This window comes from Callorhinus ursinus, unplaced genomic scaffold, assembly GCF_003265705.2.
Source record: "Callorhinus ursinus isolate GAN/ISIS: 27379988/994484 unplaced genomic scaffold, GSC_fseal_2.0 scaffold30, whole genome shotgun sequence".
Taxonomy (NCBI): Eukaryota; Metazoa; Chordata; class Mammalia; order Carnivora; family Otariidae; genus Callorhinus; species Callorhinus ursinus.
In genome coordinates this window covers 1,684,072-1,701,608 of record NW_027397092.1, presented here as the reverse complement: position 1 = coordinate 1,701,608, position 17,537 = coordinate 1,684,072, and positions in this window count along the sequence as shown.

The window sequence follows — 17,537 nt, the reverse complement described above, 5'->3', positions numbered from 1 at the left end:
AGCCTTTAAATTACAGTCCGATTCTGGAGTAGTTGGTCTTTCTCCCACAACATCTTCTGGAAAGATGCCACTGTGCATAGGACTATTTGGCTCCAGTTTAAAATTGGCTTCTGTACTACTGGAGCTATTAAGACTTAAGTTACCAACTTCTTCTGGAAGAGTTTCATGTAATTGCCAAAATCAATATCCTTTAAACTCCTGGAACTAGTTCCACTTGATACTTGAAAAGAGTCCCATAACATACTTTTATGCATGAAAGGTTCCTTGTAAGAAGCTTGCAAGTGGTCAAGAGAAGACTCTTCACTGCTACCCATTACAACTCTCCTAGTACCTACAGCAGGGGAGACTGTCTCTGTTTGGCTAGTTTCTAAAAGCTTGTTCTGTAATGCTGCACACTCCAAACCTTGCTTGCACATTATTTTCTTACTTAACAAATCTGACTGATTTTGTGTTGATGGTCCACCTATGTGACTGGTCACCACGTGTTTCTGAGGCACACACTTGAGGCAATCTGAAACAACTTTCTCTTCAGGCAAATGGGAATGGCTAGAAGCACTATTAACTTTTAAATATAATGGATTAATTTTACCTCTCTTTGAACATCATCTCAATTGGAATCATACATCCCATTTTGTTACCGTGAGATTTATCCATGTCGTAGCATCTCTCTTTCTCTCTCTCTCTTCATTACTGGCAGTGAATATATTCACTCATTATATTCATTCATATATATTCATTCATTCTACTCTTGTTGCATATTTGGTTTGTTTCTAGTTTGGGGTACTATGGATGTTCTTGGGGGCCTGGGTAGATCAGTCGGTTAAGCATCTGCATTCAGCTCAGGTCATGATCCGGGAGTCTTGGGATTGAGCCCCATATTGGGCTCCCTGCTCAGCGGGGAGCCTGCTTCTCCCTCTCCCTCTCCTGCCCTTCTCCCTGCTCATGCTTGCTCTCTCTCTCTCTCTCTCTCTCTCTCTCTCTTGCTAATTCTTTCTCAAATAAATAAATAAAATCTTTTAAAAAACTACTATGGATGTTCTTAAAAATGTCTTTTGCTGGACATATGTCCTCATTTCTCATGTACATACTACTAGCAGAATGGCTGGGTTTTCAGGTAGGCATATATTCAACCTTATTAGATACTTCCAAACATTTTTGCATTGTGGTTTTTACCAATTTACACTCTCACTAGTAATGTGTGAGTTCTCATCGCTTGACATCCCATCAGTATTTGGTATTGATAATTTTTCTTTTCTTTCTTTTCTTCCTTCCTTCCTTTCTTTTTGAGGGAGAGAAAGAGAGAGGTGGGGGAGGGGCAGAGGAGGAAAAGAAAGAATCTTTTTTTTTTTTAAAGATTCATTTATTTATTTTGAGAGAGTGAGAATGAGAGAGAGAGAGAGTACATGAGAGCAGGGAGGGTCAGAGGGAGAAGCAGACCCCTCGCTGAGCAGGGAGCCCGACGCAGGACTCGATCCCAGGACTCCAGGATCATGACCTGAGCCGAAGGCAGTTGCTTAACCAACTGAGCCACCCGGGCGCCCCCGGAAAAGAAAGAATCTTAAGCAGGCTCCACGCTCAACATGGAGCCTGATGCGGGGGCTCCATCTCACAACCCTGAGATCATGACCTGAGCTGAAATCAGGAGTTGGCCGCTTAACCAACTAAGCCACCCAGGTGTCCCTCTTTTCTTTTCTTTCTCTCTCTCTCTCTTTTTTTTAATTTTAGCTATTCTGGCTGTGTGCATAGTATCTCAAAGTCCTTTTAGTCTGCATTTCCCTACTCATTATAATGTTGAATATGTTTATCGTATGTTTGCTGGCTACTTGCTTATCTTCTTTTATGACTGTTCATTCAAACCCTTTGCCTATTTCTAAACTGGGTTGTCTTCTTAAGATCGAGTTGTAAGAGTTTTTTACATACTCAGGATGAGTCCTTTACAGATATGTGAATTGTGAATTTCTTTTCCTAATCTGAGGCTTGCCTTTTCACTCTCCAAATGATCTCTTGATGAATGAAAGTGAGTAACTCCATGAAATCTAATGTTTTGCTTTTCAGTGGTTGTGTTTACTGTGCCCTGTTTAAGAAATCCTTGCCCACCCCAAGGTCATGAAGATATTCTTATATTTTCTCTTAAAAGCTTCATTGTTTTGCCATTTACACTGAAGTTTATGACCCATTTCATATTAATATTTGTATATGGTATTATACAAGAATCGAAGCTCATTTTCTTTTCCACGTGGATATCCAACACCATTTATTGAAAAGAATAAGAAGAAAGAATAAGATAATCCTTTCTCCTTAGTGAATTGCAGTGATTTTTTTTCTGGGAGTCTGTTCTGGACTCTGTTTTGTTCCACTGGCTAACCTTGTGCCTATATCACATTGTCTTATTTAATATAGCTTTATGATAAACCTTAAAATCTGGTAGTCTAAATCCTCATTTTTCTTCTGCAAAATTGATTTGGTCATTCTCGATTCTTTGCATTACCATATGAATGTTTAAATCAGCTTATCAGTTCCCACAAACAAAAAACCTGCTGGGATTTTGATTGGGATTATATGAAATCTATCGATAAATATGGAGAGAATTGACATTTAATCAACAGTGAGTCTTTCAATCCAGGAAAGTGGCATATCTCTCCACTTATTCAGGTCTGCTTTAATTTTCTCATTGATTTTTTCCCTACAGTTTATTTCTGGATATTTGATTGTTTAGCTATCAAAAATGCTATTTAAAAAATTATTGTGTTCTGATATTTATTGCTAGTATGTAGAAATACAATTGATTCTTGCATGTTGACCTTGCATCCAGTGACCTAATTTCATCTATGAATGTAAATAGGTGTGGGGTTTTGTTTTGTTTTTTGTGGGATGGTGATAGTTTGGATTTCCTATGTATGCTTTTATGTTATGTGCACAGAATGCAATTTTATTACTTCCCTTCCAAAGTCCATGCCTTTTATTTCTTCTTCTTGCCTTATAGCACCCGTGAATTTTTTCTAGCATGATTTTAAGAGATCCAGAGCCTGTGAGGGTTTCTGCTCTTTTTTTTATTGTTAGGTTCTAATTTTGCTGCCCTCTGCTGAGGAAAAAATCAAAAGAGTGCCATAACAAGACAAGAAGAACGTGTTTCTAGAAGATGGAATTCCATACTGCTCACACTCCTGGTAATCCCGTAGTTCATAAAGAGTGAGAATGTTCATTACTTCTGCCCTACCACATGATGTGCTTTATAGGACCACTCTTAGACCTGGACAAAAGGGGCTCGTGTCTTGGCTCCCTGCATTGGAGGGGTCCACAAATCATACACACACACACACACACACACACACACACACACACAGACAGACACTACATTTATCAATCCTTACTTGGGATGATTCCATTGCTAGGGAAATTCTTCTCCTCTTCTCCTACCCATTGTCTTTGAAACAAAAAGTGACCATGCCAGGCCCTTGAAGGTGTGTGGGTTGTACTGTGGTTGACACCAAAGAAATGCACTGCTTTAGAATGAAGTCCTTCAACAGTAGCCTTTTTGTAACACCTAAATTCCAAACAGAAAACAAATTAACTGTTCACACTTTCCTCTTGGTAACATAAATACAGTAGATTCTTTCAGAAAGAAGTATCCATCCCCAGTAATGTCTTCCTCCTTATTATCTTTCAGTGCCTGATGTCAGAAATACCATGAATCAGAACATTCACAACAGTTGCATAGAGCAACTGAGATTGCTTTACCATATTAAACAATTGATATGCTCTTACATTGTATATTTTTAGGTTTGATCTGTAACATCTTTGATGAATGATGTACACTGACAACTTAATGGGTATTGGGTATTAAAACTCCAAGTTGTCCTATTTTTATAACAATATTTGATAAAATTTAATTAAGCTTTCAAAATATTAAATGAAAAACTTGGTTCTATTAAATGATTTTTGTTTAAATTTTTCATATTAACCACACATTCTATTCTCCTTCATATTTTAATAGATCATTTTGAATATTTTAGGAGAAAAGTAACTTTTAAAACAAAAATGATTTAAAATTTAAATTGATTTCTACATTTATTTTAATTCACTTTTTTATTAAAATATTTTCAAATTTTGTACACTTCAAATACATTTTCACATTTAACTTCAGAACCATTGCCTTCAATAAAACATAAATTATATAAATATATTAATTTAACAGTAGAATTAAATATTTTGCTGAAATGACAGAAAAAATACAATTTATGAAATAAATAGGTTTTCTAAATTACTTATGTCATACGTCAATGAGTAGTTTTAAAAATTGTCTTTAGTGTTTTACCAAGTTGCAATTGCATAAGATCACACTTCATGCAAATTTTTCTGTTTTGTCTTTCTGAAGTTATGTCTGAAAGTAAGAAAATGGAACATATCTTACTTTACAGTTTCTAGTGTGACTTATTGATTTCTAACCATTCTTTGTATGTTCTAGACACAACATGTATGGTTTGCAAATGTTTTCTCACATTCAGTGGGTTGCTTTTTCACTTTCTCGATAGTGTCCTTTGAAGGACAAGTTTCGGGGCGCCTGGGTGGCTCAGTTGGTTAAGCGTCTGCCTTCGGCTCAGGTCGTGATTCCGGGGTCCTGGGATCGAGTCCCATTTCGGGCTCCCTGCTCAGCGGGGAACCTGCTTCTCCCTCTGCCCGCCACTCTCCCTGCTTGTGCTCTCTCTCTCTGACAAGTAAATAAGTAAAATCTTTAAAAAAAAAATGAAGGACAAAAGTTTCTCATTTTGAAGTCCAATTTATTTATGTGTTCTTTGGTTGTTTGTGCTTTTGGTGTCATGTATAAAAAACCATCATCTAATCAAAATTATAAAGATTATGCCTGTGTTTTCTCATGAGAGGTTTATACTTTCAGCTCTTACATTTAGGACTTTGATCAATTTTGAGTTGATTTATTTTTACGTGTGAGCAAAGGGTCCAACCCCGTTGTTTGTATGGGGATGTCCACTTGTCCCTCCCCCATTTGTTGAGCATAGGTTCTTCCCCATTGAATTGTCTTGGCGCTCCTGTCAAAAATCAACTGGCCGTAAATGTGAGGCTTTATTTCTCAATTCTATTTATTGACTTATATGTCAATCCTTACACCAGTATTACATGCTGTCTTAATTACTGTAGTTCTGTAGTAAATTTTGAAATTGAGGAGTGTCATCCCCCAGCTTTGTTTTTTTTTTTTTTTTCAAGATTGTTTTGGCTATTGGAGGTCCTCTGCATTTCCACATGAATTTCAGGGTCAGTTTGTCCATTTCTGGGGTGCCTGGGTGGCTCAGTCGTTAAGCGTCTGCCTTCGGCTCAGGTCATGATCCCAGGGTCCTGGGATCGAGCCCCGCATCAGGTTCCCTGCTCCGCGGGAAGCCTGTTTCTCCCTCTCCCACTCCCCCTGCTTGTGTTCCCTCTCTCACTGTGTCTCTCTCTAACAAATAAATAAAATCTTTAAAAAAAAACAAAAAACAAAAACAAACAAAACAAAACAAACTTGTCGATTTCTGCAAAGAAAGCAACTAGGATTTTGATAGGTTTTGCATTTCATCAGTAGCTAATTTTAATTAAACTTTTCAACATTTATACATACGATATGTAGGACTTCAGCCCCCACGAATATAAAGTTGAACATGACTTTATTTATATTATTTTCATAACTCACACTGACCCTACGGGGAAAATATTATTAAGGAACTTTCTCAAGATCACACAGCTAGTAAGTGGCTGAAATGGAATAACAGCCCTTATAGGTTTGATTCCCCAAAACTATAACTTTCTCATGGTATTATGCTATCTCTAATAATAGCTTATATTTTTATTTTTATTTTTTTTAAAGATTTTATTTATTTATTCATGAGAGACAGAGAGAGAGAGAGAGAGAGACAGAGAGGCAGAGGGAGAAGCAGGCTCCCAAGGAGCAGGGAGCCCGATGCGGGACTCGATCCCAGGACCCTGGGATCATGACCTGAGCTGAAGGCAGACGCTTAACCATCTGAGCCACCCAGGCGCCCAATAGCTTGTATTTTTAGAATTATATATTCTTATATTTTCTTATGTATGGTCATTATGTACAAAAACCACATAAGTGAAAAAGAATAAAATTATCATTTCCTAATTTGCTGTCACAGTACCCTGTGGTCTATCTTTATCATCATAATTCTTCTCACACTATTTGCCTGTTCTCCACTACACTGAGTGCCTTTAGAATAGTGGCTGTGTCTGGCTCTTCTTATATCTCCAGGACCTGGGAAAATGCCTGGTTTGGTGAAGGCTGAACGAATAAATGATCATGTTACCCCTTTGACCCTTAGCATTCAGAGGCTGGTGTCGTAAAGCCCTTTTTTCTGGAGTATGGTTCATGTCCCCCCAACTATTCTGGGGAAGCTCAAAGGCAGAGCCAGAGTTTTGCTCATGGTAGGTGCTCAAAGCTTAAAACTTATGGTCCCGGAGGCCTTCTTCCTGGGTCCGAGAAGAAGAACCAACATATCTTGAGAAAGCAAGTATATGTAGTTCACAGAGAAGAGAGAAGTAGCCAGCCAGTAAGTACGAAAAGACATTCAACCTCACTGTCAATCAAAGAGATGCAAAAGAAACAAGAATTTGCCTTATGCCTCTGAAACTAGGGAAGAGTGAAAAGTTGGTAAGACCCAGTGTTTGTAAGGACATAGAGAAATGGGCCCTCTCATGCAGTCTTGGTGGGAATGTAACTTGGTACAAGTTTTCTGAAGAGCATTTTGGCAATGAGTATCAAGTTTTAAAGTATAAATATGCTTGGATGTCGCAATTCCACACTTTTTTTTACAAGCGTACAGTGTTGAGAGACAGTTCTTCTCGGGCCCCTGGTACTTCTCTTGCTGGGGGTGAGGGGTGGGGGGTGCCAAGCCTGCAAGACCCCGACTGTTCTTTCACTGGGGCCATTTCTCAGGATTATCTTACACAGCTGGTAAACTCGAGAGATAAATTAACTTCTTCCTTCCAATCAAGAGCCGACTTGTTTAGTGCCTGCTATAAAAGCAGTGGAGGCTCCAAGCTCAGCACTCCTCCACAGCAACTCAAACCCACTCTGTGCATAGCATCACATCTATGGGACTCAGAGGCATAGGAGAATGACACAAACATGTTGATGCTCGTGCTGCTAGTTGTGCAGTGAGTAATAAGCCCTTTATCTCAGGGGAAAAATTATCAGACCCATTTTCTACAGATAAGTAAAAAGCGAAGTGACCATCCCAGATGACATGGTCATTTACTTGCAGAGACAGGACCAGGACACAAGGTGACTGAGCCTTTATCACAAAACACAGAACACCTGGATAAGCATTTTGAGTGAGAAGGACAGGAAGAGCTCTCATCGTCAAACTTCATTTAATCAGTTTACTGGATTATCTGGCACTCTCTGATTGCTCTGAAAATATCCACACTGTTGCCTGTCCCAGCGGCCAAACCACTCTCCAGGACAGCAGTTCTCAAAGTATGGTCTCCCGGACCAGAAGCATCAGCATTCTCTGATAACTTGTTGGAAATTCAAGTTCTCAGACCTTAACCCAGACCAGCTGAACCTTTGCAATCTGTGTTTTAATGAGCCCTGCAGGTGATTCTGAGGCACCCAAAAGTTTGCAACACACTGCTCTGTGCACAGTGCAACTTCAGCCTCTCCAGTTGGGTTTTAGCATCACTAAGGGACTCCTGGGTTGGTTCCCACACCTGTTTGTACTGCTGTACTTGTCATTCTATTTACATATTTTACTTAACTATTGGGACAGCTGGGTGGCTCAGTCGGTTAAGCCTTTACCTTCAGCTGAGATCATGATCCCGGGGTCCTGGGTTAGAGTCCTGCGTGCGTCGGGCTCCCTGCTGAGCAGGGAGCCTGCTTCTCCCTCTGCCCCCACCCCTGCTTGTGTTCTCTCTCACGCTCTCTCTGAAATAAATAAATCAAATCTCTAAAAAAAATTAACTGTTATATTTATCAATGAAATAGGAGGGCAAAAAGAGAATTGTTATTTCTATGAAAGCCAAACTGAATCTTTGAGAAAGATTCAATGAAGACCAGTCACTAAAGAATTATTTTTGAAAGAGGGAGAAAAGTAGTAAACATCCCCTGATTTGCACTCAGTCTGTGTCATCCAAGTCTTTAAATTCCACTAGAAATCTGGAGATCATAAAAAATGGAGGTGGTTTAGGTAAGAAATATGAAGCAGAACACCAAACAATGGTTTTATATATTTTTTTATTTTTATTTATTTTAAAGATTTTATTTATTTGTCAGATCAAGAGGAAGAGAGAGAGAGAGACAGAGAGAGAGAGATTAGCACGCACCAAGCAGGAGGAGTGGCAGGCAGAGGGAGAGGGAGAAGCAGACTCCTAGCTGAGCAAGGAGCCTGATGCGGGACTCAATCCCAGACCCCAGGATCATGACCTGAGCCGAAGGCAGACGTCTAACCCACTATATATATATATAATATTTTTTAAAGGGCTTAGACCTACATCAAAAGATTTATAAAGATGTGGTGCTAGGATTTAAGTTAAAATGTGAATGGTATATGTGTTTTTCATAATTTCCCTTATAACCAATGTTTTTTCCTCTATTAATTGACCAATTTCTGGCCTGCACTCTGTGAGGGAGAGAGCTCCCCTTGGATACAGTTTAAACCCTGATAGAAAATGACTAGCTAGAGTGAGGGATGAGACCCACAATAGCTCCTAATTGCTGTTTCTTTCATTGTTGACTCTCTAAGAAAGAGGCTTGAGTGTCCCCTCTTTGGTTCTATTCTTCTGTCTCTGAAGCAAGAGGACGCCATGGCTAAATATCTATGCCCTTGAGCAGCTGCTCCTAGCAAGGGGCATGTTTTGTGGTATATCCAGGACATGTCCTGGAGTCCATCATTAAGCCCAATGGCTGATCGATTGGTAGCTTGGACTTTAGTCAGAAAATTCTTTGTCCTGCCAAAAGGTACGGAAGCTCAAAGGACAGAGCAGGCAGAAGGAAGAGGTGTCAGGAATCCCTTCACCCCCATACCATCAGAGAGAAGTCATTTGTCCCAGAGAGAGAAGCCATTGTTCTCATCCCAAGGCTCCTCCTCAAAGAAACTTCCCTCACCTTGTTCTCAGAAATCCCGCCATGTTGGCCCACTCCTTACCTTCCTTAAACTCTGTGTGGAAACCTGATTTCCACTGACCAGTCTCTTCACTTTCCTGAACGTAGGGATTTGGCATATAGAGACTTTATCTCTTTGCTGAATGAATGAGTTGGAAGGGATGAACAACCGGGGCTGGTGGGGTGGCAATATTCTCCCATGTGCTGGAAGAAGCAGAAAAAGACATCCTGGAAGAGAGAGAAGGAAGGATGTGCCTAGAGAGAAGCGGAAACGAGTGATCCTGTAAATGTGGACAGGACCACCTCAGTTGGTAATGTTCCGTTTCCCGCTTCCAGTGCCTACCGAAGAGCCCTCATTGTATTTACTGCACTTCGGGATCATAAACCACCCCTGCTTCTTTCTAAGAAATGGCCTCTTTTTCTTCCCCTCGGGTCATTTCAGGGGCTGCTGTGAATTGCCTGGCCCTCTTGCTGGAGCAGAAAGTACTCAGCCCAGGCATCTTCAGGAGCCTATTAAAAGTGAACATTGGCAGTCCTATGGTAATGACTCTGTTGTTTAAAATCTGAACGTTAAGCAACTGCAGATAGAGGGAGTTTACTGATTAGGAACAAGAGCCCTGACACAGAGAAACATGAGTTTCCAGTAAGAAATGAGATCAGCCCGAGTATCATAAAAAAAAAGATAAGCAGACTTTGGACAACATATTACAGAAGAGACGTTTAGACTAGAGCAAAACAGAGGCTATTCTCTTAGTCATTCCTAGCCAAAGGCAATGTTAAAGCAATTCTTGATGGATAAAGGAATTGGAAATTAATATCAGGAACATTGTATAGCATTCGTTTGTTGTACATGATTATGGTTAAATTAGTTCTTATTCTGCAGTGTGGATTGAGTAGTTTCTCAGAAACCCTGTTGGTATTTTTTTTAAGATTTTATTTATTTATTTGACAGAGAGAGACACAGTGAGAGAGGGAACACAAGCAGGGGGAGCGGGAGAGGGAGAAGCAGGTTTCCTGCCAAGCAGGGAGCCCGATGTGGGCCTCGATCCCAGGACCCTGAGATCATGACCTGAGCCAAAGACAGACACCCAACGACTGAGTCACCCAGGCGCCCGAAGGGAGAGAGAGAATCTTAAGCAGATTCCATGCTGACCGTGGAGCCCAACATGGGTCCTGATCCCACAACCCTGAGATCATGACCTGAGCAGATGCTTAACAATTGAGCCACCCAGCCACCTCATCCTGTTGGTATTTTAATGAAAGCTGGTGTTAAAGAATCCTCCTGCCTCTCTCACCCCCTCACCCCAGAGCACTATAGAGTAAGGACATGGTCATGGGCCTTACCTGCCTAATACGGTCAAAGCTCAGGTGCCCAGAGTGGGCGATATCCAGTGAACAGCCCCACTTGCTGAATACTCTTTTCACAAGACTTATTTCTATCTGGGAGTGTGACACGCTCTAGAAACCACCAAAATGTGGCAAAGGTCTCCTCCTGCACCCTCTTCCTTTTGTTGCCTCCTAACCTCATTAAGAAAAGAAAACAGATGGTGAAGGTATGCCTGGAAGGACCCGAAGGAAGAGGGTGCGCTACAATCCAGAAGAAAACAACACTGACATGACTCCGGGCATCTCTGCTCAGGGGCTGGAGAGGGGTTTGGGGAAGGAGGCGAGAAGGCTGCCGGGGAAGCAAGCAAGGATCCTCAGCTGCAGATGCATGGAGGCTTGGCCTGGCTGGGAGGTTCTCTTCTCTTACCCCCACGCCCCACCACGAGCAGGGGCTTTGAGAAGTAAGGGTGGGATTCAAGAGAAAGGGTTGGGAAGAGCTGGGCTGGGGCAGAATCTTAAGGAAAGGGAAATAAAGGAAGACAAAGCACAAAAGGGCTGGAAGTGGTTGGGCGAGTGCAGAAGTCAGTAAGAGCCAGGTGTTTGTCTATGTGGGGTGTCCGTACGTGTGTGTGTGCATGCATGTGCGTGCTTGCACCAAGGAACAGACCTCTAGTGTAATGGTTTCAATGGAAGCAGAGCACATTCGTTTCACCTTCTTGTTTGCTTTTTTTTTAATTTTATTATGTTATGTTAGTCACCATACAATACATCATTAGTTTTTGATGTAGTGATCCACGATCCATTGTTTTCGAATAACACCCAGTGCTCCATGCAGTACGTGCCCCCCTTAATACCCATCACTGGGCTAACCAGTCCCCACCCCCCTCCCCTCTAGAACCCTGTTTGTTTCTCAGAGTCCATAGTCTCTCATGGTTCACCTCTCCCTCCAATTCCTCCCCCCCCATTTTTCCCTTCTTTCTCCTAATGTCCTCCATGCGATTCTTTATGTTCCACAAATAAGTGAAACCATAGGATAATTGACTTTCTCTGCTTGACTTATTTCACTTAGCATAATCCCCTCCAGTCCCATCCGTGCTGATGTAAAAGTTGGGTATTTTGTTTGCTTTTTAAGCAAACATTTTAAAAAGCTTTAAAGGACGAGGAGTGTAAAATCTGATGTTAGACAGACATGGTCTCAAAAAATGGGCTTTGCTACTAATTAACCATGTGACCTCAGTAAACTTAGTTGGTTTAGTTAACCTCTCTAAACCTCCCTTTCTTCAGAGTAAGTCATAGTCATTCCCAGATACTAGGACTGTCCTAAGAAAGAAACAAGATAATGTAGGTAAAGCAATTGTGTCTTGTGCACAGGAAGTGCTATAAATGGGCTCCACCCACTGATTGGTTCACGAATTGTGTATTGAGACCTGTTTGTGCCAGTTCCTGTTTTATACCTTTAATACCTCATGCAATTAGAGTTCCCGTTAATGACGGTGTTTACACCAAGATTTATATTTCATCCCTGTTTTCTGTTGCCTTGTGATTTTTCTCCATTTCCAGAGTAGACACGAACACTATGAATGTGTTCTATATGAATCAAGCATATAAAACCTGTAGTCCAAATTGAAATTAGTTACATTTCCTATTTTAAGAACAACTTGGTTTTGCTATATAAATATAAATGTGTGAGAGGCGCCTGGGTGGCTCAGTCCGTGAAGCATCTGCCTTCGGCTCAGGTCATGATTCCCGGGTCCTGGGATCAAGCCCTGCATCAGGCTCCCTGTTCCCTCTGCTTGTGCTCTCTCTCTCTTTCTCTCAAATAAATAAATAAAATCTTAAAAATATATGTGTAAATGTTTGAGTCAATGTGCATTACACAAAGGAACATACATATATGAGTTGTATAATGTAATGATGTTTTTAATAAAGATTTTATTTATTTATCTGACAAAGAGATACACGGCAAGAGAGGGAACACAAGCAGGGGGAGTGGGAGAGGGAGAAGCAGGCTTCCTGCTGAGCAGGGAGCCCGATGCGGGGCTCGATCCCAGGACCCCGGGATCACGACCCGAGCCGAAGGCAGACGCTTAAGGACTGAGTCACCCAGGCGCCCCTGTAATGATTTTTTATGCTCACCACAAGGGTGGCTACCACCCGTCAGCATGCAACACTATCACAATACCATTGACTGTATTCCCTATGCTTTATAATGTAATTATTTTAAAATAAATTTGCCAACGTGTGCAAGAAAATAAGTTTCACGATTTTATAATCTCCTTTCTCTTTCCCCTTCTTTCTCAAAAAAAAAACAAAAACAAAGGCAATACCTAACTAAACTATTCACATTCCAAAGATATTTGGTTATTTCTTAAAATCATCTCCCTCCATGGGGCACCTGGGTGACCCAGTCCATTAAGCTTCTGCCTCTTGATCTCAGCTCAGGTCATGATCTCAGGGTGGTAAGATCGGCCCCAGTGGGGCTCTGCACTGGGAGTGGAGCCAGCTTAAGATTCTCTCTCTCCCACTCCCTCTGCCCCTCCCCACATACACGTATGCTTTCTCGCCCCCCCAAAAATAAAAACTAAAAAAATAAATCATCTCCTTCCTTAAATCGAAAACTTTCCCATGCCAGTATAGTCAAAAGAATCTGCTATGGGCAATAACAAAGGGGGAGCCCAAGAGAATCTTTTGCACCCTGGAGCACTGGGGCCTTAAGGCTATAACCTTGAGGATGGGGTGGGGTAGGGGGGAACCACACTGATGTTTGGCACATGAGTTAAATCTGGCATGTCACCCCAGGGCTGCTCCTCATACATGTTCCATGGTTTGCCTTCCGGTCCCAAATTTAATTGTCCATTCTACCTTCCCCAATGTTTTACAATTCTCTATGCTCCTTGCAGTGCCATGTCATTTTGTGTTTTTTTTAAAGATTTTATTTATTTATTTGAGAGACAGAGAATGAGAGATAGAGAGCACAAGAGGGAAGAGGGTCAGAGGGAGAAGCAGACTCCCCGCCGAGCAGGGAGCCCGATGCGGGCCTCGATCCCGGGACTGAGTTCCATGTCATTTTGTGGCAGGACCTCACACAGTGACCGAAATTCCTCAGAAGGCGTTGCCTTGTTTGGTTTCTGTCCCCGGGGCCTAGTCTACCTGCTGTAGTATTTATTTTTACATTCAGTCCTTGGAAACATGGTTTCTTTTTATAAATAAGTATAAAGTATCATTATGGGTTGGGTGCAGAAAACACAGGATTATATCGTAGCATAGACAGGACAACAGTACATTATCTAGACTGGCGCTGTATAAAAATAACATATTATGTTATACTCCTATGCAGTAAGAAAGCTCATGTGTGATTATTCTCCGGACCCTAGCCTTTTGTCTATCATCTCCACCTTTGACACCCTATCTTGCTGCTGTTGTTTTATTCTCCCTTGTCCTACTTTCAAAGTGAATTTTTCAAACCGAATATATACATATGCATGGTAGAGCCTAATTCAGAAACTGCATCTTACTCTATTTTAAGACCCATTTAAGGGGCATCTGGCTGGCTCAGTCGGTGGAGCGAGTAACTCTTGACTTCAAGCTCATGAGTTCGAGCCCCACGTTGGGTACAGAGGTTACTTAAAAAATAAAATCTTAAAAAAAAATAAAAATAAAAGCCACTTAAAAACTTATTACAGTTTAAGCATTAGGAGAGCTCAGCAAATTAATATCATCTCCTATAACCAGTGAGCGAAGAATGAGGACGGAGTTAATTTTCATCACAAATAACATAACTTCAAAATAAAAGCTTACCCTGTTCTCCATCTGAATTGAGTAAATGTATAAAATATGAAACATGAACTCAATATTACATACAACATTGGCAAAATTCCTGGTGAATATTTTTCTTCTTCTTGCTTAGTCACCTGTCAGCTGAGAAATCTATATATTGGACAGATAGCCACTGATTGCCGTCTGGCCATGGCCAAAAAGCAGATTTGGGGTTTTTTTAAATTTCTGGAGAAAGATCTGTGTGCGACTAGTCTAATGATATTTATTTTCTGAAGGTGATTATCTGACCTACATTACATAATCCTTCTGTGCTTTTTCTTGATGGGGATCAGATTCTCAGTCACACAAGTCAAAGAAATTTAATAAGCTATCATCAGCATAAAGCTAAAAGAAACAGAAACATGAGTCATTAATTATCAGAGTTCTTCTTAACTTATAGGTATCATATTCTAAAGTGAAATGAATAAGGGCAATTATGAGATGAACTTTCTGAGCACATGTTATCAAATCGCCTGATAAGCCATAGTCCCAGAGGGGTGGCCTGTCATCATTTTGTCAGGACCTTTGGAGACAAGTCCAAGAGCTCATATATAATCAGCATAAACATCAAAATGCCCAGTAACTTAGCATTTTATTCATCTGTTTTTAATCACAAGCCCCAGCCGATTCAAATGATTACTAAAGTATATTTCCTAAAAAGTCAAACGGATGAAGTGATAAAAATTCAGATTCAGGGCTGGGAGGCCACCCATGGAATGCAGTAGTGAGACAGCTAATGTCTGGGACAAATCTCTGGGGTAGTAGGTGGGAGAATTGTTCTTGAAGGCACCAGATAATAAAGTGAAAGAGAGTCACATTCAGATCTTAAAATATTTTCCTCAAAGCACGGCATGAAACTCTAAACCCTTCCAGTGCTTGATGGAGCCCCAAATCCCTGAAAACCAAATCCAGAGATTAATTCTTGGGCGGCCTTATTATAATAGTTGAATTCACCATCTCACTATGTCTTTTTAAGGAAATCAGGACGGCGGTGTGGGAAAAACTAAGACCCTGACGACTAGAAAAGCAATTATCAGGATGCATTTAGGACTTGGAGAATCCAGAACCCCCAAAATCTGAAATACTCGCCCCTGATTGCCTTTGATGGAAAAGTTCACCTCCCTTGCAGAAGAAAGCAGTCATGCCCAAAGTCCCACTGTGGCTTGGCTGGTGACCAGAATTCAAACTCAGAGTGAAGTATAGAGCCAGAGTAGGGAAAATGAGAGTTATGTTACAAAGAATTGCGAGAATTCACTAACTCACATCTTAAAAACTTTTGAAAAATATTCATGGAAATGGCTTTGGAAGGAGCTCAGTTTTCCCATAGTTTATATTTCTTTTTTTTTTTAAGATTTTTTTATTTATTTATTGAGAGAGAGAGAGAGAGTGGTAGAGAGAGAGCATGAGAGGGGGGAGGGTCAGAGGGAGAAGCAGACTCCCTGCTGAGCCAGGGAGCCCGCTGCGGGACTCGATCCCGGGACTCCGGGATCATGACCTGAGCCGAAGGCAGTCACTCAACCAACTGAGCCACCCAGGCGCCCCATAGTTTATATGTTAATATAGGTGCTCTGATTCTAAAAGTCTGATGGCTGGACAGGCAAATACAAGCCTGCCGTGAACGAATGTGTTACACAAGATCAAAAGGCAACAAGTTCCTTTGCATGAGGCTGTGGAATGAATTCAAAGATTTCAGAAGACATCCATATCAGATTCGATATGAAAGCATCCTTCCAAACTCCTCTCTCCCCACAGCAGCCTTGAACACTTTCACCCCTGCCGTATGGATAGATTGGTGGGAAGAGCATCCACACCATTAAAGGATGCTTTATTGGCTGTCCTAATCAGCTGGGAAGGCTGGTAGGAAAAGCTGAATGAAAATGGGCTCCCTAAGCTCAGTTGGGGACAGGAGGGTCCCTAAAGACAGTGCCCTACAGAATATGGTTCTCATTATAACAGGCAAGAGCAGGTTTATTACCTAGAGTCAGGTGTCATATGCAGAGATTTCTGGTTGTGGTTAATTCACGGGGTCCACAGGAATAAAACCGATAAGCAATGTGTGAGGTTCTACTTGATTTATATAGTCACAGCCGCCAAGTAGGCGGCTTAACTGTGAAAGTTAAGAGGGTCCTTCATCTACTTCCAGACCTGAGTCAGTTCCCAACACCAGAATGCTTTGAGTAAGTTGTTGGATATCCCCAAGAAAGTTTCCATGATCATACTGCTAGCCCATCTCCTGGGACCTTGGCCATTTACCTTGGAAACATAGACTTGGAGAAATAATTTTAATTTTGAGGATTATTAAATGCTAGCTAGCTAACACTAATTCTGGGGACTCCAAACATCACTGTGATTCATCAGTCCGAGCAGGGTTGTATGGGGTCAAGCAACACAGGATTTTGATTCAAGTCTGCCTCACCCTAAGCCCAATTGGGCCCAAGATATATATATAGATATATATTTTTTAAGATTTATTCATTTATTTTTAGAGAGGGAGGAAGTATGAGTGGGGAGAGGGGAAGAAGGAGTGGGAGAGAATCTCAAACAGACTCCCTGCAGAGTGAGGAGGGGTGGGGTGCTTGATCTCACGACCCTGAGGCCATGACCTGAGCTGAAATCAAGAGTCGGATGCTCAACCGACTGAGCCACCGAGCTGCCCCCCAAGATACATTCTGTAGTCATTTCCTCAGCTCCTGATTATAGGGTTGGTGTAGCAACAACAATTGATAGCATTTCCAGGTTGGTTCCTGACCCACGGAATAAGGAATATTGGCAATATGGCAAGAAGCATCAGATCAAAGTTATCAGAGCTCCTTCTCAATATCAAAATACTAAATCAAAACAATACTGAGGAAAATAGGGAAATCAAGGATAATTCCTAGATTTCTTTTTTTATTTTTTTATTGTTATGTTAATCACCACACATTACATCATTAGTTTTGGATGTAGTGTTCCATGATTCATTGTTTGTGCATGACACCCAGTGCTTCACGCAGAACGTGCCCTCTTTAATATGCATCACCAGGCTAACCCATCCCCCCACCCCCCTCCCCTCTAGAACCCTCAGTTTGTTTTTCAGAGTCCATCGTCTCTCATGGTTGGTCTCCCCCTCCGATGTCCGCCCCTTCATTCTTCCCCTCCTGCTATCTTCTTCTTTTTTTTTTCTTAATATATATTGCATTATTTGTTTCAGAGGTACAGATCTGTGATTCAACAGTCTTGCACAATTCACAGCGCTCACCATAGCACATACCCTATCAATGTCAATCACCCAGCCACCCCATCCCTC